The following is a 21,090-nucleotide window of genomic DNA, read 5'->3' as shown; positions in this document are numbered from 1 at the left end:
CTTTGTTGCTGTGTGCGTGCTTCTCATTGCAGTGGTTTCTCTTGTTGCGGAGCATGGGCTCTAAGGTGCGCGGGCTTCAGTAGTTGTGGCGCGTGGGCTCAGTAGTTGTGGCTCAGAGGCTCTAGAGAACAGGCTCAGTAGTTGTGGTGCACAGGCTTAGTTGCTCCGCGGCATGTGGGATCTTCCCGGACCAGGGCTGGAACACATGTCCCCTGCACTGGCAGACGGATTCTTAACCACTGCGCCACCAGTGATGTCCCTATGATGTTCTTTTTATAGGAAGGCATATCACCAAGGGGAATTGGAGTTTAGAGCAAAATATGTGAAAAGAGAAGTTCTTCCTTATTAGTCTGACTGGCTTTTAAAGGAGTACTGAACATCCTTACATCAGAAGCCTGAGATTTTTTTCTTTAATCATAGAAGAAATAATGTTTCTTAACTGCTAGGTGTCTTAGAGCTGGTTTGTGTTATAGGGGTGCCTTCCTCATTCCTTTAGGCTGCCCATTAACCTTACCTGGCCAAGAACCAGGCAGGCCTCTAAATGGCTAGAATAGATGCTCAAGTACTGAGCACTAATGCAGCCTGTTTCTTCAAGGCAGAGCCCTTCATGGTCTTATACTGAGCCTTATTCTTTTGTTCTGGCAGTTTGGTGGTTCAATTTCCAAGCCCCTGATAGATTAGAAGGGCAAATTAGCACCCCCAAAAGGAGGCTACTATGTAAGGACTGTGTCAGCAGTGAGTGGGAAAGGCATGAAGGGAAGTGAAAAATAAGAGAAAGTAAGGCGGCTGTGAACAGCACAGCAGTCTAAGACCAATCACTGTGTTACTGATTTCTATCTAATTTCATTCCATATGGTTGGAGAACATACTTTGTATTATTTCCAATTTTTAAAAATTTATTGAGTCTTTTTTATGGCATCACATATGGTGTACCCTGGAGAATGTTCCATATGTACTGGAGAAGAGTGTGTATTGTGCTCTTGTTGTGTGGACTGTTGTCTAAGTCTAGATGATTTTTATGTTGATCAAGTCTTCTCTTTCCTTGTTTGTCTGGCTAGTTGTTCTATCCATTATTAAAAGTTGGATATTGAAATCTCCAATATTATTGTTGAATTGTCTATTTCTCCATTTTATTATATCTGTTTTTGCTTCATACATTTTGGGGCTCTGTTAGGTGCATATATGCTTATAACTGTTAGATCTTCCTGATGGCTGACTCCTTTTATCATTACAAAATTTCTTCTTTCATCTTTAGTAACAATTTTTGTCTTAAAGTCAATTTTGTCTGATATTAGTACAACCACTCCAGTTCTCTTTTGGTTACTGTTGGCATGGCATGTCTTTTTCCATCCTTTCACTTTCAGCCTATTTGTGTCTTTGAATCTAAAGTGTGTCTCTTGTAGAAAGCATATAGTTGGATCATTTTTAATCCATTCTGCCAGTTCTGCCTTTTAATTGGAATGTTTAATCTATTTACATTTAATATCATTACTGATAGGGTAGGATTTATGTCTCTCATTTTGCTATGTGTTTTCTATGTCATGTCTTTTTTGTTCCTCCATGTTGCTTTCTTTTGTGTTAAATACATATTCTCTATACATTTTCACTCTCTTGTCATTTCTTTTACTTTATTTTTTGTTATTTTCTTAGAGGTCACCCTGAGTATTACAATTAACATATTAACTGATAACAACCTAGTTCAAATTAATACCAACTTAATAACAATAGTATATGAAATCTTTGCTCCTGTATAGCTAATTTTCCCCTCAGTCCTTAATGCTGTTATTGTCATACAGATTATATCTTTCTACATTGTATGCCAATCAACGTAGATTTATAATTAGTGCTTTATGAGGTTGTCTTTTAAACCAGATTAGAGAAAAAAAGACTTATCAATACAAATTTAAAAAATACATTTATATTGTCTTTTTACAAAAGACAATATAAATTGTCTTTTTACCTGTATAGTTACTCTTATTGGACTTTTTATTCCTTGTATTTGAGTTACTGCCTAGTGTCTTTTCATTTTAGTTTGAAAGACTTCAATATTTCTCATGTGGCAGGTTTGCTAGTGACAAATTCTCTCAGTTTTTGTTTGTCTGGGAATGTCCTAATTTCTCCTTCACTTTTGAAAGATGCTTCTGTTGATACAGAATTCTTGGTTGAGTCTTTCTCAACATTCTGAATGGAGGCTTTCCGGTATCCATGGTTTCTGATGAGAAATCAGTTGTTAATCTTACTGAGGATCCTTCCTATGTCATAAGTCGCTTTGAGATTCCCTCTGGTTTTCAGGAGTTTGATTATTTGTCTGCATGTGGCTCTTTCTGAGTTTACCATACTTGGAGTTTATTGAGTTTCTTGGGTGTGTGGATTGTTTTTCATCAAATTTGGGAAGTTTTCAGCCATTATTTCTTCCAGTAATCTTTCTGCCCCTTTCTCTTTCCTGCTCTTTTCTGGGACTGCCATTATGCATATGCTCAGGCTCTGTTTATTTTTCTTTATTCTTTTTTCTTTCTACTCCTCAGATTGGATAATCTCAATTGATTTACCTTCAAGTTTGCTGATTCCTTCTTTTACCTGTTCAAATCTGTTGTGAATTTTTCATTCCAGTTATTATACTTTCCAACTACAGAATTTCTGTTTGACTCTTTTTTATAATTTCTCTTTCTTTATTGGCTGCCTTTTCCCCCTTTTTATGAGCAATACTTCCTTGTTTCTATGCATGTCTCATAATTTCTAGTTGGAAATTGGATCTTTTAAATAATATAAACCACTTTGGAAATCAGATTCTGCCCTCTCTCCATGGTTTGATGATGTTGCTGTTGTTTGTTTAGTGACTTTTTAGAACTTATTCTGTAAGGTCTGTATTCTTTTTGTGTTTGTGGCCACTAAAATCTCTGCTTGGTTTGCTTAGTGGTCAGCTACTGATTGCATGGAGATTTCCTTAGGCGCTGGAACGAATAAGTTTCCCAGTCTTTGCTCAGGGGTTCTGTGTATCTGTTCATGTTTGCCTTCAACACTCACCTGACAGTTTTCAGCTCTTCCTTAGCTGCTTCCTGCTTGTGCAGAACCTCAAGGTCAACCAGAGATGAGTGCTTAGGGCCTTCTCAGGTCTTCCCTGGGCATGCACACAGCCCCATGCATGTGCATGGCCTTCTGGATTCCCAGAAATATGTTAAAGCTTTTCAAAGCCCCTTATGGACATCTCATACCCCAGCTTTTCTCTTTAAGCTTTTTGGTTAGCCTGTTTTGTCCTGTTAGCCACTTCCTCAGGCAGCATGATGTTCAACAATTACCTGTGATTGTTTTTAACAAATATCTCCCCCCTTCCCCACCAAGAGGCTGTTTGCAATGGGAGAACTCTGGGTCAGGTCAAATAAAGACAGCCTTGCAAGTGAGGTCTTCTAGGGAACCACTAGACAGGTCAGATAATGACAGTTCTCTGGGAGTGGGGTTTTGAAGGATCACCAGCCCCATTCTGCTCCCTTCCATGGCTGCTGGTTTCCACCGTGACTGTGGACTGTTGATTTTCAAACTTACCACATTGCTAGGGATCTGGGAATGGAAATAGGGCAAGTTAAAATGTCACAAAACTCACGGTTCTTACCAAAATTTCGCTGTTATTCTTGCATAAATGCTTCCTGGATTACCTTTGACTAATATCCAGAGTCCTGAAAAGGTTGCCTGAAACAATTTTTGCCCATGATGTCTTTGCTTTTGTAAAGGAGAGAAGTTTTGGAGTTCTTTACTCCACCACTTTCATTGATGTCACCTAAGACTGTTCATTATGGGGCCTTAGCTTCACAGCTTAAATTTTGCTTGTTCACAATCAGATAAATCACTGAGTATCCTCTTACCCTCACTGAAGAAGTCAGGAAATTGTATCCTAAAAATTAGGAAGACTTCCAACCCATCAGTTACAGTATTCACACACATTCATTTTTCAGATTAAGTTTGAACGCCTGCTATGACCAAGAGACTGTTCTTGATGGAGGCAGCAGTGCAGAAGGCGAAGGCCCTGCTCTCTTCCGTTCTAGTGGGCTGCACCAGGTGTAGAGAGAGAGACGGTGAGGGCCAGCGTGTGTATGGCGTGTTTAAGACGAGTGAGGGGACCGCTGTTGCCCCAATGGCGTAAGCAAGAGGAAAGAGGTGAAGGATGAGGCCAAGTGGCACAAGTGCTGGGGGAAACAAGGTAGTGAGTGTTGAGGACATTTTTTAGGGCACAAGAGGCCTACGTTTGAATCACAATTGATTTGGCTTCATTCTTCGCCAGGTGCATGATCTTGGACAGCGGGTTCCCTGCCTTCACTGGACCTTAATTTCCTTTAAAAATGGGATAAGAAATTGCCTACCATGTAAGATAGTTTCAAGGATTAATTGAGATGATGCATATTATCATAGGTAGTGCTTTGGCACAGAGGGAAGGCTCGGGAAATGCTATTGGGGGATATCCTCAAGTGTCTGAAAAACTAAGCCTTTCAGAACTCATTCCCTGAGCACTTTGCATAGATTTTGACCTATATCAACAAATACTTGAATATGATTTGTAGTAACAGTGTGGTCTTGGAATCTCTGTTTGCTTTTACAGTTCTGAGAAGACTATTCTGACAGAACAAATCAAAGTTTACCTGAAATGGAGAAGTCAGTTGCTTTGGACCTGTAATTATTTTAGTGGCAAGACAAAACCTTCCATAGGTACATAAACACCTCTGAAACGGTTTCACTGTTTAATATATCAGAGTCTTGTGGTTGTGAGGTGTGGATCTAAAGGCAAATAGATACGTCTTCATTATGTTCAAGTTGGGTAGGAATATCTTAAAGATATTCTAGGCTTTATATATTAACCACCTTTCTTACTGGAAGCTCATAATGAGGCATATTTAACTTATGTTTAGTTGACAGAAAAGGGCTCTTAGCCACATTATCAGGAGATGGGATCCATATATCCTTTTCTTTATCTTAAAATATAGCAGAAGAACATTTCCTGTATAGTTGAGAAGATTGAGATCACAGATGTCATCACCCCAATTCTGTAATAAACCAACAATCTACTGTCTAAGTCGTATCTAAGTATTCAAAGTGCTGTACAAACCATTTTGAGATAACAAGAATAAAATGAGCTCTAAAACTTACTATCACTATGTGAAAATGGACTAATCTATATGAAAAATACCTCACTACCTAATAATAGTAAACCAACAATAAACCAGGGCAAAATAATATAAGCTATACAGGAAAGTGTGGAGGGCCTGTGGAACAGTTAGAGCGGGGCAGGATGAATTGGGGGTCAGTGTGGAGGAAGCTTGTGTTGTCTGGGTCACCTCCTTTTCTAAAGGTGGCTGGATTTCTAGACTGTTATGAACAATCAGGATAGTGTCCTGTCACATTTGTATGAGGTCTCAGGATGGCAACAGCAAAGCTTTTTGAAGTTTTTAATTCCAATATTATCTTTTCGAACTGATGAGACTTTCTGGTCTCCAAAAAGTGACAAGTGATGAACAAAGGCAAGAATGAGCCTGATGTCAGAGGTGCAGCTGCTAAGGTTTAGGACTATGTTGTAGATCAGTCTTTCTCAAACTTGAGTGAAGTGGGACCTTCTTTCAGTGGGAAAATTCTGGATCTCTGCATGTTTATGTTCATATGTGTGTCTGTGTGTGTGTCTGCACGCACACACATGTGAGTCTGTGTGCATGTGTGTGTGTGCATGCGTGTGTGTTGTGTGTGTGTGTGTGCTTCAAGCAGTAGCATTGCGTGTAGTTCTTATATCAGGTTGCTCTTTCTTAAAGAGAAGCCATCTACAAGAGAATCACTTGAGGTGTTTGTTACAAAGCACATTTCCAGGCCCAAACCCAGAAACAGCCTCTTGCTGGTGTGGCCTGATGATCTGCACTGTTTACAGGCTTCTCTGGTGATTCTTCTCCTTGCTCATGTTTAAGAACCATCAGTGCCATTTATTTACCCTTAAAACATTTCTCATGATCCATGTTTTGGAACTAAGTAGAGACCACAGTTGTTTTAGTTAATTGGCATCATCACATTTAGCCCCTGTCCTGTGCAGAGCTTCATCCTGGGTAGTGGAGAACACAGAAAAGGAGTTTAGACCTTTGTCTTACCAGTAAGGAACTTAGAGTCCAGTTGGTAGGGAAGCCAAACTTGGCACATAGTATCCCCTCATCATTTATGTTTGGCAGGCTAATGCTTTATGTATATTTTTCCCTTCTTCCCCTCTCTAAGCCATGTTAATTGCAATTTGTGTAGCCAGATAAAAGTCAATGATGATGAGTGCTGGTCAGCAGTAAATCCTGAGTAATGAAAGGGAAGAAAGCTCTATTAGATGCAATGATGAAAACAAAGAACTTTTGGCCAGAGATTAAACTGACAAACACTTTAAAGCTAAAAGTAAATGATATTTTAAAATATCATTTTTTGTCTCTGCAATTGCTGATTTCACAAATGTCTGTTTATGTGTTCTGGTTATAAATCTTTCTCAAGCCTCAGCTTTCTTTTTTCTTCTTCTTCTTCTTTTTTTTTCTATTTTAAGCCACAACTTTTGTTAGTTGCCATGAACCATAACTTGAGGTTTGTTTATCAGACAAATTTCAGTTTGAAAAAAGTAGTTGCAAAGTATTTATTAATCACTGTGGTGGTTTTAACAGTCACAAATTATATGATAATCTTCCCTCCTGGTAGTGGAGCTTAATTTCCCTCCCCTTGAATGTGGGCTGGACTTGGTGACTCATTTTTAAATGAATGGAGTAGGGGAATGGGAAAAATAGTAACTTTATAGTAGAAAAACCTGGCAGACACCAGGGATGGGATGGGATGAGAAGGCTCTTCACCTCTACCTTAGTCCTCCCCTAAAGCCATACCTCCAGTCTAGTCAGGAGAAAACATCAGACAGACCAAGTTGAGAGACATACTGTAAAATACCTGTAAAAATATCTTCAAAAGTGCCATGGTTGTGAAAAGCAAGGAAAGACTGAAGAGCTGTCCCAAAATGGAAGGGACCAAGGAGACATGATGACTGAATGCATTGTGGGGTCCTGGGTTGGAAGAGAAAGGAAGGAAGGTCTTGGAAGACCTTTTCTCTTCCACATTGGTGGAAAAACGAATGAAATCTGAATAAGGCCTGTAGTTTAGTTAATAGGGTTGTATTAATGTTACTTTCTTCATTTTGATATGTGTTGCATAGTTATATAGGATGCTAACATTAGAGGAAGCAGGGTGAAGAGATGGGAACTCTCTCTACTGCCTTTACAACTCTGCTGTAATTCTGAAATTATTTCAAAATCAAAAGCAGTTTGAACCCAGAGATGATCTAATTGGACACAGAAGTGAGGTTGCCATCTCTGCCACTGTGTCGCATTGACTGCTCAGTGCCCTGGGGAACAGGGTGAAGCCATAGAAGACTAGATCTTCTGTGAGTCTAAGTGAATATCGTGCAGGATGTGATTTTTAGCTTATTGACTTCTAGGAAATCCAAGACAGAAAGGCCTTTGTTTGAGAGGGCTGCAGACTTTTAACCCTCATAAAGAGCTTATCATTTGAGCAAGCTTATAATGTACCGTGTTATTACTGTAAGAAATTTGTAATGGTACCATTACAGCAAAAATTTTCCCTGGCTAAAAAGAATCTTTCAGCATTCACTCAGCAATTTAATGCTAGCATCCTTGCTTATATCATCATGGTTAACCCTGTAGTGTTCTGTGTCTGTGTTTTCTCTTTGTGAACCCTTGCAGGGATAAATCAGTACAGTTATTTTCTTTGATGTCTGGCATTTATTTTCAAACAATTTTTCTTTTGAAAAATACTGTAGGTACTACTTTTCCTTTCGTATATGTTAACATCTGTGCATTTCTCTTCAACAGGAACACTTGTTTAAAGACATGAGGCTATTTTTATTTACAACAATGTGGTTTATTTAAGACAGAAAGATGAGTCCATTCTTAATTCTTTTTTACCATGGAAGGAACACTTGTTTGCTTTTTAGGTTTTTATAAATTGATTCTGTAATAATTTAGAATTCTGGTTGTTTTATTAGGGTCAGGTGGGTATGAGATCCCAGATGATGCAAGCATACTTAAATTTTTCTTAATGGTTAATTCATTGAAAAAAGTATCTACATGCCTTCTATGTGGCAGGCCCTGTTCTAGATGATGGGGATGCAGCAATGAGTATAGTAAAGCGTGCTCTCGTGACACATTTACTTCTCTATGGGGACATCAGAGAATAAGGAGACAGATGTATACTGTCAGGTCGTGCTAAGCCCTCTGAAGAAATACAAGCACGATAAGGGGATAGAGTGATGGAGGGGCAGGAGAATGCTAGTCCAGCTGAGAACGTAAGAAGCGAACCTTGTTATATCCAGGGAGGGTCATCTTCAGTAGAAGGAATGGGGCGTGCAAAGGAATGGGTCATGCAAAGCCCTGGGGCAGAGAATGTGTGTGTGATTAGGACAAGGGGGCCAGGTGGCTGGAGCGCATGAATGAGAAGGACCAGATCCTGTAAGGCCTGTCCATGTTTAGGGCTCTGGGTTCCATACTGAGTGATCTGGGAAGGCACTGAGGGGTGGGGGCAGAGGAGTGCAAGGAGTTAATGTTTCGAAAGAACTCCTGGTTTGTGGGCAGCAAGAGTGGGAGCAGGGAGATTGGTGAGCAGGCATGTCTGGCAACCCAGAGAAGAGGGAAGGATAGCTTGGCCCAGGGTGGTAGCAGTAGGAGTGGGGAGAAGTGGTTAGATTGTGGATGAATTTTTGAAGGTAGCACTGATAGGACTTGTTGAGGGATGAGATGTGGGGAGAGAAAATAGTTGCCTGAGCAGGTGGAGGGATAGAGTTAAGGTGATGGGAAAGACTGGAGAAGTTCAAGCTAGAAATACCAATGTGAGTCATTTGCATCTAGCCATTATTTAAAGCCAGAGGACAAATGACATCTCCTAGGGAGTTAGTGGAGATAGAAGAAGGGCCCTAGGGCTGAGCCCTGGGGTTGCCAGGGGTTAGCAGTCAGAGATGGAGAGGATCCAGCAAAGGAGACTGAGCAGGGGAGGCCAGTGAAATAAGAGGAAAATCTTACCTTTGATTGATGTTTACTTAGTTTGAACCTGCAATGTTTGAACACCCACCATTTAGGTACTTGTTATAGTTGGCTTGAAAGGTGGTGATATGGGAGGTTTTTATCAAAAGTGAACATTGTCTTCTTTAAAAAGAGAATTTCCTGATATGGGAGGTGTGCTGGCACAACGATGAGGAACTTTTTTATCAGCTGGTGACTGATGTGCGGGAATACTTCTTGAAACTAATAAACCTCAGGGGCAGCCTGAGAACCAGTGGATCACAGATGGCTGGTGGTCAACACCCGGACAGAAGCCAGAGCATTGTTTGCTTGGAGTAGTAAGCTCTGGGGCTTGTGTCCCTATGTTACAGAGGTTTTATTTATCATGAAATTTGACATTCACTTACATTGATTTAAAACTGCATGGTTTTGCTTATTTTTAAAAAGATAATCCACTCCATAGTATTGCATGCATCATCAGGGAATCTCTGCACAACCTTTGCTAATTGATAGAGAAATCAATTAGGGGCTCAGCCTTTCTGTTATAATTTTTGGCTAATAAAACTTGCTAATCAATGGAAAGCTGGATGATCACCAAGTGATCTAAGTTGTAATAGTTATGGTAGATCAGTAATGTTTCCTAGTGGGCACTTAACTTATAAGGCAGAAATCACTATTAATTTCAGGAGAGAGTTTTAATTGAACATTGATTCAGTTAAGCCACTGTAATAAATAATTTGTTTTTGGAGGGGAGTGAGGTTTAAAGGATATTTTATGCTTTAAACTCTGGTCTCCAAGACTGTTTACTCGTCAGTGAAACAGGGTTAGTTAACTCATCCAGGGTCATACAGATGGTAAAGTGCTCAATTCAGAATTTGAATCCAGGCAGTCTAACTGCAGATCCTGCATTTCTAACTCTGATGGAATTACGTTTTCTTTTTCTGTATAATGCACTGCACTTTACCTTTTTATTGTAAGTATTGCCAGTATTCATTTGAAAAGAACCAATAAAGTTCAGTTGTCAGGTATCTTAGACAAGGGGAAAATTTTTGTGGTTCTTACATTTCTTTAATTGGTAGGATATTTTTAGTATACTCATGTAATACTAAAACAATGTTTAATGGATAGCAGTTAGACCTCAGAGTACTCTGTTACTTTTCTTTGAGACTCTTGCCAAGCCAGTGTAAATGGTTTAAAGCAGTGGTGTAATGGGTTTAAAGTGGCGGACCTCAACATAAGAACAAACTAAAGAGGAGTTTGATTTCCAATCCCTAGATTTATTCTTAGGAAATTTTCAATGTAAAAGCAGCAGAGCAAACATTCCTGGATCAGTTTCTTGAGAAATCTTTAAGATAGTCCTAAAATTTCTCAAAAGTCTCTTTAAAGATGCTGGTCAGGATCTTCCAAAACAAGTCCTCTGAATTCTGTGGCCTTGATGAAGGTGTTTATTAACTGTAAGTTGAATTTTAGAAAGTTTAAAAGATGGCAATATTTCGCATTTGCAGTTGAATTTGTATGGTATACTGTGGTCATCCCTATAGAAAGAAAAAAGCTGACAGATCCTTGGTAAGAAATCTTCATTCTCTGCTATAATTTTGTAGGAGAATCCATTAGATTAGCATCCTGATTTACAATATGTGTAGTAGGCCACCCAAAGGCATCAAGTCCCAATCCCTCAAATTGGTAAATATTACCTTATTTGGAAAAAGGGTCTTTGCAGATGTATTTAAGCTAAGGATTTTGAGATAAGGAGATTACCCTGGATTATCCAGGTGGGTCCTAAATGCCATCACAAGTGTTTTTATAGGAAAGAAGCAAAGGGAAATAACACAGACACATAGAGAAGACAGGCAGAGATTGGAACCGTGTGGCCAGGAGCCCAGAATTCCAGCAGCCACCAGAAGCCAGAAGAGGTAAGGGCAGAGTCTTCCCCAGAGGGTGCACAGCCCTGCTAAATTTTGGACTTCTAGCCTCCAGAACTGTCCTTGTTGTGTTAAGCTACCCAGTTTGTGGTCATTTGTTACAGCAGCCTAGGAGACCAATGCAGTGTGTTGCCCAGAAATGCTGCCCCTGGAGAGGGCAGGACAAAGGCTCCACAGTACCATCATGTGACTGTGTGGCCAAGGAGAAGCACTGTCTTTCTCTAATGTGGGTGTGATGAAACCTTTCTCACAGGTGTGTTGTGGTAAGTACTTGCACACAGTAATGGCCACTCGTATTGCTTGGTTTTTGTAAAGCAGAGATTTTCAAAAATGGGGTCCCCAGACCAGCAGCCTGAGCATCACCTGGTTCTCAAGTCCCACCCACTTCCTGTATCAGAAATCAGAGCCACCGTGCAAACTTTAGTGTGTATCAGAGTCACCTGAGGGGCTATTTTAAATTGCTGAACCCCATCCCCTGACCGGAATCAGCAGGCCTAGCTAGGGTGGGGCAGGAGAATTCACATTTCTAACAAGTTTCCAGGTGATTCTGATGCTGCTGGTCCAGGGACCACACTTTGACAACCACTGGTGTAAGGTTTGGTGTGAGTAGAAAGATTTTTGTTTGTTTGTTTCATTTTGTTTTAAAATAAGTTTTTGACTTTAGGACAGTTTTGGATTTACAGGAAAATTACAAAGAAAATGCCATACTTTATTCAGATGTCCTAGTTTTTTACTTATTGTCTTTTTTCTGTCATCATCTCTCCTTATGCTCCTCTGCTCTATGGCAGTTTCTCAAGCCTTCCTTTTTGATCTTGACAGTTTTGAGTCAGATATTTTGAAAATGCCCCTCGATTAGAATATATCTGATGTTTTTCTCATGATTAGGCTGAAGTTAGAGTTTTGCTTTTTTGTTTTTTGTTTTTGTTTTTTAATTAATTTATTTATTTTATATTTTATTTTTGGCTGCATTGGGTCTTCGTTGTGGGGTTTCTCTTGTTGTGGCGAGCGGGGGCTACTCTTTGTTGTGGTGTGCGGGCTTCTCATTGCAGTGGCTTCTCTTGTTGCGGAGCATGGGCTCTAGGTGCGCGGGCTTCAGTAGTTGTGGCACACGGGCTCAGTAGTTGTGGTTTGTGGGCTCTAGAGTGGAGGCTCAGTAGTTGTGGCGCACGGGCTTAGTTGTTTTGCGGCATGTGGGATCTTCAAAGACCAGGGCTCGAACGTGTATCCCCTGCATTGGCAGTCGGATTCTTAACCACTGCGCCACCAGGGAAGTCCTGGAGTTATTTAAAGGAAGACCACGGAGGTAAAGTGCCACTCTCATCACATATCATCACATGATTTATCACAGTCGATGTTGACCTTGATCACCTGGCTGACAGAGTGTTAGGTTTTTCCACTGTAAAAATTCTTTTCTCCCATTTCCACACTGTGCTCTTTGGAAGGAAGTCAGTAAGCACAGCCCCACTCTTAAGGAGTGAGGGGTTATGCTCCCCCCGTCCTGAGCTTGGAGTATCTACATATATTATTTAGAATTCTGCACAGATTTGTCTCTTTTCTCCCATTTATTTATTCAGTTATTTTTTTTATCCCCTAAGGACTCATGGATATTTATATTTTGGGTTATATACTACTTGATTTGGTTGCTAAAATTGTTCCAGGTTTGGCCATTGGGAGTTCTTTCAATTGGATTCCCTGCCTATCTCCCAAGTACTTTCTTACTTTCTGGCACTAGAAGATGCTGCAGGCTCATCTTGTAAATTTTCTGTCCCAGCCTTAGAATCAGCCATTTCTTCAGGGAGCCTAGGCTCCTTCTATTGGGGAATGGTGTTAGAAACCAAGATCTGGATGCTGGGTGTGCTTGTTGCTGTTGAGGTATCATTTGCTCCTAGGCCCTCCCTTCATACAAACAGAGCAAGGATATCTATGTGTATATACTGACCCACATGTACATACACATGTCTATAAATATTTCTGTATGTAACAACCTGTATCTATATTAAACTAAACATGAGTTGATACTGATATCTCCAGCTGGAATCAGCACCACATGAATCACTCTAGCCTCCTCTCTCTGCTTAACTGTAACCTTCCCACTACAGCAGTGAGAAACCTGGCTCTCACCATCCACCATCCCTTTGCTTAATTGCTCAGTTCCCTCCCTTGACCTCTTAAATGACTTTAAATGCTGTAAAGTTCCATGGGTTTTGACAGATACGTAGTGTCATGTGTCCATCATTACAGTATCATATTACCATATAGAGTAGTTTCCCTGCCCTCAAAAATCCCTGTGCTTCACCTGTCCAATGCTCCTCCCTCCCTCCCTGCACCCTCTAAGCCCTTGGCAACCACTGATCTTTTTACCAACTGTATAGTTTTACTTTTTCCAGAATGTCATATAATTGGAATCATATACTGTTGTGTAGCTTTTTCACACTGGCTTCTTCACTTTGGAGTATGTATTTAAGATTCATCCATGTCTTTTTGTGGCTTGATAGCTCATTTCTTTCTATTTTTTTTATTTTTTATTTTTTCATTTCTTTTTATTGCTGAGTAATATTTCATTGTCTGGATGTACCATAGTTAATCTAGCCATCTATTGAAGGACATTTTGATTGCTTTTAGTTTGGGCGATTATGAACAAAGTGGCTCTAAAACTTTTGTGTGCATGACTTTGTGTAGACATAAGTTCTTAAATCAGTTGGGTAAATATCTAGAAGTGTGATTGCTGGATTCTATGGTAAGAATATGTTTAGCTTTGTAAGAAACTGCCAAACTGTCTTCCAAAGTGGCTGGCCCATTTTTCATTCTCACCAACAATGAAGGAGAGTTCCTGTTGCTCTCTTCCTCTCCAGCAGTTGGTATTGTCAGTGATTTGGAGTTTAGGTGTGTCACAATGTCTCACCGTTGTTTCAGAAGAAATTTTTAGTACCCTATTTATGGATTAGTCCAGGCTGATGTGCTTTTGTTTGGTACTGTATTTCTGTTTGTAATTTGGGCAAGTAGCTCTTTCCATTTTTGTACTTTTATAATATTAAGGTTGGACAGGTTTATGCATGACTATAATGAGGATATGGAAGATTGTTGAATTGATCTCTGAGGTTGGGTTTGATTCCCCCCCCCCCTTTTTTCACTGTTTGTTCATGTGCCTTAGGCATTTAGAATATTAATACAGAGCACTTAACCTTAATGGTAATGGGCAAAAGTTTTTAGAACAAGTCTGAGCAACTTACAGGAGATAATCACATTCCATGTTTCATACCTGGGTAACTGTTAATAAGGTGAGAGCGATTTTGAAGAGACATACAGGAGTTGTTCATTATTTGTTCATTCAGCAGTAATCATTAAATGCCAACCAAGAGATAGTGGTGCTGTACGACTGGCAGGGGTTCTGAGGGGAGTAAATATGTACCCATCCTTGTTGTTGCGGAATTTTTCTAATGGTAGAGACAGATGATATATAAACTTTTGTGATTCATTCAATACTCAGCACAATTGACACTTTAAAATATTTGTGTGTTTGCTATGCTCCTGGCACTCAGTGAGGCACAGTTACCCCTGTGGTATCCCGGAGGTCCTGTCCTCTGGAGTATGCATCTTTGCGAGGGCTCTATTTGATTAACTGCAATGAGGGTGCCCCTGTGCAGACAGTACAGAGAGAGAGCTGTGTGCATGTGGGGCAGGCATACCTGATGGGGCTCTGGGAGAGGTGTCTAAAGGGTGAGTACAAGTTCCCCAGATTCAGGTGGGGAGGGGGTGAGGTGAGCCATGTAACCAATTGGAAGGTGGCCAGGTTGAGGGTAGTCACATGATAGAGCCAGGGAATGTACATGAATCAACCCTCTTTTTGATATTTTCCCCCAACAGAGATGGTTTTTATGCTTCACATCCCATTCCCTTCCCCTCACAGGCAAATAAAGTGCCAGTGATATAACTGAATGCACGTCTTGTAGAGACTGGATTTTTTTAGATGATATTTTTGCTGTCTGATAGAAATAGTACAGACTGATATAAGGATCATCCTTCATTTTAGCCAGGCGGAGGTTTAAAGATGAGTAAGACAGAATCCTGCTTTCAAGGAGCCTGTGGTCCTGCAGGGGAGAGATCATATAATCACACATCTCAGTGGGGAGTGCTGACAGAGCTAGGAACGGGGTGTTCTAGGAAACCAGAAACTGACTGTTCGGGGTGGAGGAGTTGGGTGGCAGGGAGAAGTTCACATGGGCAGAACTGTTACCCAGTCACAGGGGTGGGGCATCCTGTCAAACGGAGCAGTAAGTATGAAGTCACAGGGATATGGGATAGTCTGACCTGCTGTGAAAACTACATGTGGCTTAGTATGATTGGAGTGGTAGGAAATTAGACTGGAAAGATGGATGAGCTAAAGTGGTTAGATTTTATTTTAGGGGGTAAGGGTATCCAACATGCAGCCTGTTCTTTGCCGACTGCCTTGATATTTCAACAAAAAAATCTTTTACCTGATTAGCTAACAAGTAAACTAACAGACCTTTGTATGGAAAAGCTGAGCTTTGTGTAACAAATAAAGTAATTACAATGAAGAGATTAAAGATTTCCACAGTTTATTTATTCAAAGGGAGCTGTACATGCCGAGTTTACATTGCCTGATACATCCAAGGGAACTTGTGCAAATCATATCATCCCACGGTGTGACAGAAGGAAGGACTCTAAATTTTCCTCATGATCCTGACAGTTACAAAACTATGTGGGCGAAGTCGGTGCAGAATAAAGTGTGTTTTAGTGTAGTTGAAAAGCTTGTTGTCTTATTGAAGATGTTTACTGAGCTACTTCTGCTCCAAGACAGGAGGATCATAAACTCTACCTCTTAACCTTAACTTCCTGTGGCCAAGTGTGTAAAAAACCTGACCAATTTTAAGGTACTATCTAATCTCAAACTGTGCAATGAGTAAATTACAATCAAATCTTGTACCAAGGTTAAAAAGAGATCTTTTGAGCTTTATTTTTTTCCTTTCCATGCTTTTTACTTGAAGCATTCGGAAAGTTTTACCAGGGTTAGTGAGTAGGTGGTAAGAGAGATACTGGACTGAAAGTCGAAGACAAGGACTTGGAGAATTTTGATCGGTATTTTAACAGTACTCTGTAATGATCTTAAAGGGTCTAAATTACAAAGTTGGAGGCAGTTTTTATACTTTCTATATTGAACTTGCTATTTTAATTATCTTTTAATATAGGTCAATCACATGCCAGTAGACTTGTCTTTAACATACTGTTATAGCCACTCCCTCCCAATAAACTGAAGCATGCCTAAGCGAATACCTCTATGGGAGCAGTTTCTGACTTGACTGTTTGTGTATCCTATACTGGAAATTTAACATAGAAAATACAGAAAGATTCATTTTTACTGCCTTTTCTCCTCCTTTGTTGACTTCATGCAAACATACCTCATTATTGCTGCATAGCAACTGACTGTGATTTTTGTTTAGCAGGTTTTTTTTCCTATGGAACTTTGAATTTGTATAACAGTTTCCACTCTTACGTATCAGTGATAAAGGTTTTTACTTAACCCTTTTTCCTTAAAACAGAAAAAGTTCATGGCATACAGGTATACATCTCTTTGTCATTTTTCTGTAAATCTGTATAAATTGAAATTTTATTAAAATGGGTAGCATTTTTTTTAACATTTTTATTGGAGTGTAATTGCTTTACAATGGTGTGTTAGTTTCTGCTTTATAACAAAGTGAATCAGCTATACATATACATATATCCACATATCGCCTCCCTCTTGCGTCTCCCTCCCATCCTCCCTATCCCACCCCTCTAGGTGGTCACAAAGCACCGAGCTTATCTCCCTGTGCTATGCGGCTGCTTCCCACTAGGTATCTGTTTTACGTTTAGTAGTGTATATATGTCCCTGCCACTCTCTCACTTCGTCCCAGCTTACCCTTCCCCCTCCCTGCGTCCTCAAGTCCTAAAATGGGTAGCATTTTAAATGCTCTGAGTGTTGTGTCCCTTCAGTCTGAAATAGGTCCTCAGTCTTTCCTTGATTTTTAGACCTTGATGCTTTTGGAGATTATAGGCTGGTGAAATGTTCATCAGTTTGGACTTGCTAACTGTTTCCTCCTGATTTGATTAAAGTTATGCATTTGGGACAGGAATATGACAGAATCGATGCTGTGTTCTTGTATTCTAATAGTGCATGGTTTTGATTTGTTCTGTTATTGGAGGTATTAACATTGATCACTTGATCAAGGTGTTGTTCACTGTAAAGTTACTCTCTTTTTTTAATTAAAAAAAATTTTTTTTATTGAAGCATAGTTGCTTTACAATATTGTGTTAGTTTCAGGTGCATAGCAAAGTGATTCAGTTATATATAGATACATAGACCTTCTTTTTCAGATTCTTTTCCATTATAGGTTATTACAAGATATTGAATATAATTTCCTGCGCTACCCAGTAAATCCTTGTTGTTTATTTTATATATAGTAGTGTGTATCTGTTAATCCCATACTCCTAATTTATCCCCCCACCGACGCCTTTCGCCTTTGGTAACCATAAGTTTGTTTTCTATGCCTGTAAGTCTGTTTCTGTTTTGTAAATAAGTTTGTTTGTATTATTTTTTAGATTCCACATATAAGTGATATCATATATTTGTCTTTCTCTGTCTGACTTCACTCAGTATCATAATCTCTAGGTCTATCCTTGTTGCTGCAAATGACATTATTTCATTTTTTTATAGCTGAGTAATATTCCATTGTGTGTATATATAGATATTTATATATACACCACATCTTTATCCATTCATCTGTCGATGGATACATAGGTTGCATCCATGTCTTGGTTACTGTAAATAGTACCACTATGAACATTGGGGTGCATGACTCTTTATAATTAATAAGTGTCATTGTGGAGAGGTAGTTTCGGGCTCTGTAAATATCCTGTTCCTTTTGAAACTCATATCCACTAGTTTTAGCAGCCATCGATGTTTTTTGGCTGAATAAATTATTACAGATGATTGCCAAATGGTGTTTTTCTAATTCCAATCATTCGTTCTACCTTGATTAGTTAAAAGTAGGGTAAAGCTTGTTTTTCCCATCTGTTTATTCATGTATGTGATTGTATGAGGATGGACTCTTCTATTCCTGTTTTATTCAGTGGGTGATAATCTTTTTTTTATTTTATTTTATTTATTTTTGGCTGCATTGGGTGTTCGTTGCTGCGCGTGGACTTTCTCCAGTTGTGGCGAGCGGGGACTGCTCCTCATTGTGGTCTGTGGGCTTCTCATCGCGGTGGCTTCTCTTGTTGCGGAGCACAGGCTCTAGGTGTGCGGGCTTCAGTAGTTGTGGCACGCAGGCTCAGTAGTTGTGGCACATGGGCTTAGTTATTTTGCGGCATGTGGGATCTTCCTGGACCAGGACTTGAACCTGTGTCCCCTGCATTGGCAGGCGGATTCTTATCCACTGCGCCACCAGGGAAGTCCCTAATCTTTTACTATTATATTTTTCTGTGTTTAAATCATCCCAGATTTGTCCAGTGGCAGCCCTTTCTTGCTGGCTTCTGTGTCCTTTTGACTTGTGTCTGTCATTCTTTGAGTAGTTTCTTGCTTTCTGGCACAAGATGTTCCAGGCTCTTATTTTTTTCCCTGCTGCAGCTCTGCAATCTGCCATATTTCAAAGAGACACTGGTTCATTTTAATGGGAAATATTTAGAAGCCAAGATCAAGGCTCTAGATGTGCTCATTGCTATTGGGGTATTGCTACTCTCAGGCCCGTTCAGTGAACTGAACCACTGTGTGTGTGTGTGTGTGTGTGTGTGTGTGTGTGTGTTTGTATCCATGAGTTTACATTGGTACCCAGAATCCCATTTCAACACTAAAGGATTCATTCTCATTTTTTCCCTTTCCATATTTGTATCTCCTTTCTCTGACAGTTGAGGAATCTAGCTCCCATTATCCTCACATATACTTATTTACTGGGTAAATTTCCATTGTATGTGATTAATCTCCTATTGCTGCAACACCATTGTATAGATACCTTTCTTACTCTGCTCAGGCTCTGACTCCCCACCCTGGGTGCCGTCTGTCTCCTGTTAGGGACCTTACCTTGCTTGACCTCATTGGTGGCTTTACTTCAGGAAAAAGGTGTAGGGTGAACAGGAAGCCTAAATCCATCTTGAAATAGGCTTTTGTAATTTTAGTTACTTGATTCTAGGTAATACCTGACCACGTCACATAGCAACATAGCCCTCCTCTCAAGATCCTATTGGTAAATTCAGCAAAACAGTATTTGTTTTGATAGCATGTTCTTTTGATCTACTTTCTCTGGGTGTGACTGTGTCAAGTTTCTGACTTTGTTTTTTTTCCTGGTAAATTGGGCATTGTCTTAACCATTTATGTATTCCTCTTAGAGGCTAACATATGAGGCACTTTATGTGTTTGATAAATTAGCATATATAGGGAATATGATAAAGGTACCTTGAGATTTAAGAAAAATGGTCTGTTAACATTGAAATAAAATATTATATAAAGTACTAGAGTATACAGCTGTTGACAGCCAGCCAGCATCATGAGTTGTACTCTGAAAATTGGAATGAATAATTTTTAAAATACGTTTGTTGGTTGGCAAAGTTGAGAAGCACTTGGTGATACTAATTCTTCCCATGCTGAAGTTTTATATGGGTGTAACTCTTTCCTCTTAGCCAAAGATCTTTTGTTTCCAAAAATGAGGTATAGAAGAAAAGCCTTTTTATTCCCATTTTAGGTACTGAGTGGTTTCTTTTTCTTTTCTTTCTTCTTTTTTCTTTTTTTGACTGTAAATGCTATGTTAATATAAAAAACATTTGTCATGAGCAGACTATTTCTGACTAAACAAGATATGTTTCAGATATCCCACTAGGATTTTCCCCCTTTAAGTTTTGTTTCTTTGCTGTTGGTTTTGTTTTCTTTTGTCTGGTCTTGTTTCTCTTAAATAAAATTTTAGTTTTAGAACCGGGTTTCTCCAAAAGGGTTTCCAGGTGTGTGCTGATATGTTAGGGGGGGTACTGAGTAGCCAGAGGATAACCATGGCTTAAGTTCCCAGAATGTTAATTTTATATCAGGTTTGGGAGAGGGAGAGACATTTTTACAATGATACAAACATGGATATCATAGAGTATAAAGCAAATTTGTGTGAATGTTTAAGATTGAAAGTGAGAAAAGAAATTTAATATTTATTGGAGGACTGCTTTAGGCTATGCCCCCCAAACTGCAAGAATTCTCATCCATTCTTCTCTGCCATTAAGATACTTGTGTGTGCAAAAAAATGAAAAAAAAATTTGTTTTCTCATAGGTTATATAGTCTCTTTACCCCTTCTTTTCTGTAACCAATTTATTGTTGTCTAACAGCGCTCTCTTTTCTAGCTTCCCCAGTTTACTAACTTTCTATAGATCACCATATTCTTTCAATGAATAATTTGATATCTGTTTGTTTATTTTCTCAAGTGTTAACTTGTATGAAGTTAGCCCACATAAATGCTTCTGTTCCAAACCACTTTCACAAGAAACAAATCTCGATTGTGACTGTAGCATACTGCCATCTTCAGAGCCCCTTGAATTCATAAACCAGCTGATGAGCTGCTTCTCCCTGTCCCCAACCCTGTCTCAGAGGCTTAGTTGCTTTCTTTAATGGATCATATGACTCTTTAAAAACGAACACTTGGGAATTGGTTCTCCTGCTGCTTTGTGTAACCTCACACCTAGCTCGAGAGCCTGATCATGCCCATGTGGCCTCAGTCTGTTTCCTAGATCCTACCTCTTTGCTCAGACTGCTCTGGCAGGAAGAGAAAGGAGTGCAGGCTTGGGTTTGGGTTTGAAATTAAACTTCTCATTTAGTCATACAAACACTATGTAACATTCATCAAAACTCAAATCCCCTTAAATCCTATTATTTTAAGGATGGACTGTTTCACTAACTATAGACACTTGAAATAGAAAACCGTACCATACCAGGAGCATGGGAGGTAGAGCAAATTATTAAACCATCTTCAAAATTAATGTTTTCCACTTTGAGCCGTATAAGTGTGTGTGGGTTTGTGTGTCTAAATGTCAGAATGGCTAGTACTAATAGTCATCAGTTGAAATGTTGGATTCATAATAGTTTTGTTATAAT

General features: G+C 39.5%; 1 protein-coding gene across 1 annotated transcript in view; it reads left to right on the top strand.

Moving 5' to 3' along the window:
- The window catches only part of CHSY1 (chondroitin sulfate synthase 1), a 74,935-nt gene that overhangs the window by 19,292 nt on the left and 34,553 nt on the right, over positions 1 to 21,090 (top strand). The gene's annotated exons all lie outside the window — the stretch shown is intronic.

The sequence above is a fragment of the Balaenoptera ricei genome, chromosome 2, assembly GCF_028023285.1.
Source record: "Balaenoptera ricei isolate mBalRic1 chromosome 2, mBalRic1.hap2, whole genome shotgun sequence".
In the NCBI taxonomy this organism is placed as follows: Eukaryota; Metazoa; Chordata; class Mammalia; order Artiodactyla; family Balaenopteridae; genus Balaenoptera; species Balaenoptera ricei.
The sequence above is the reverse complement of the archived record's forward strand: the minus strand, read 5'-3'. Positions and strand labels throughout refer to the sequence as shown.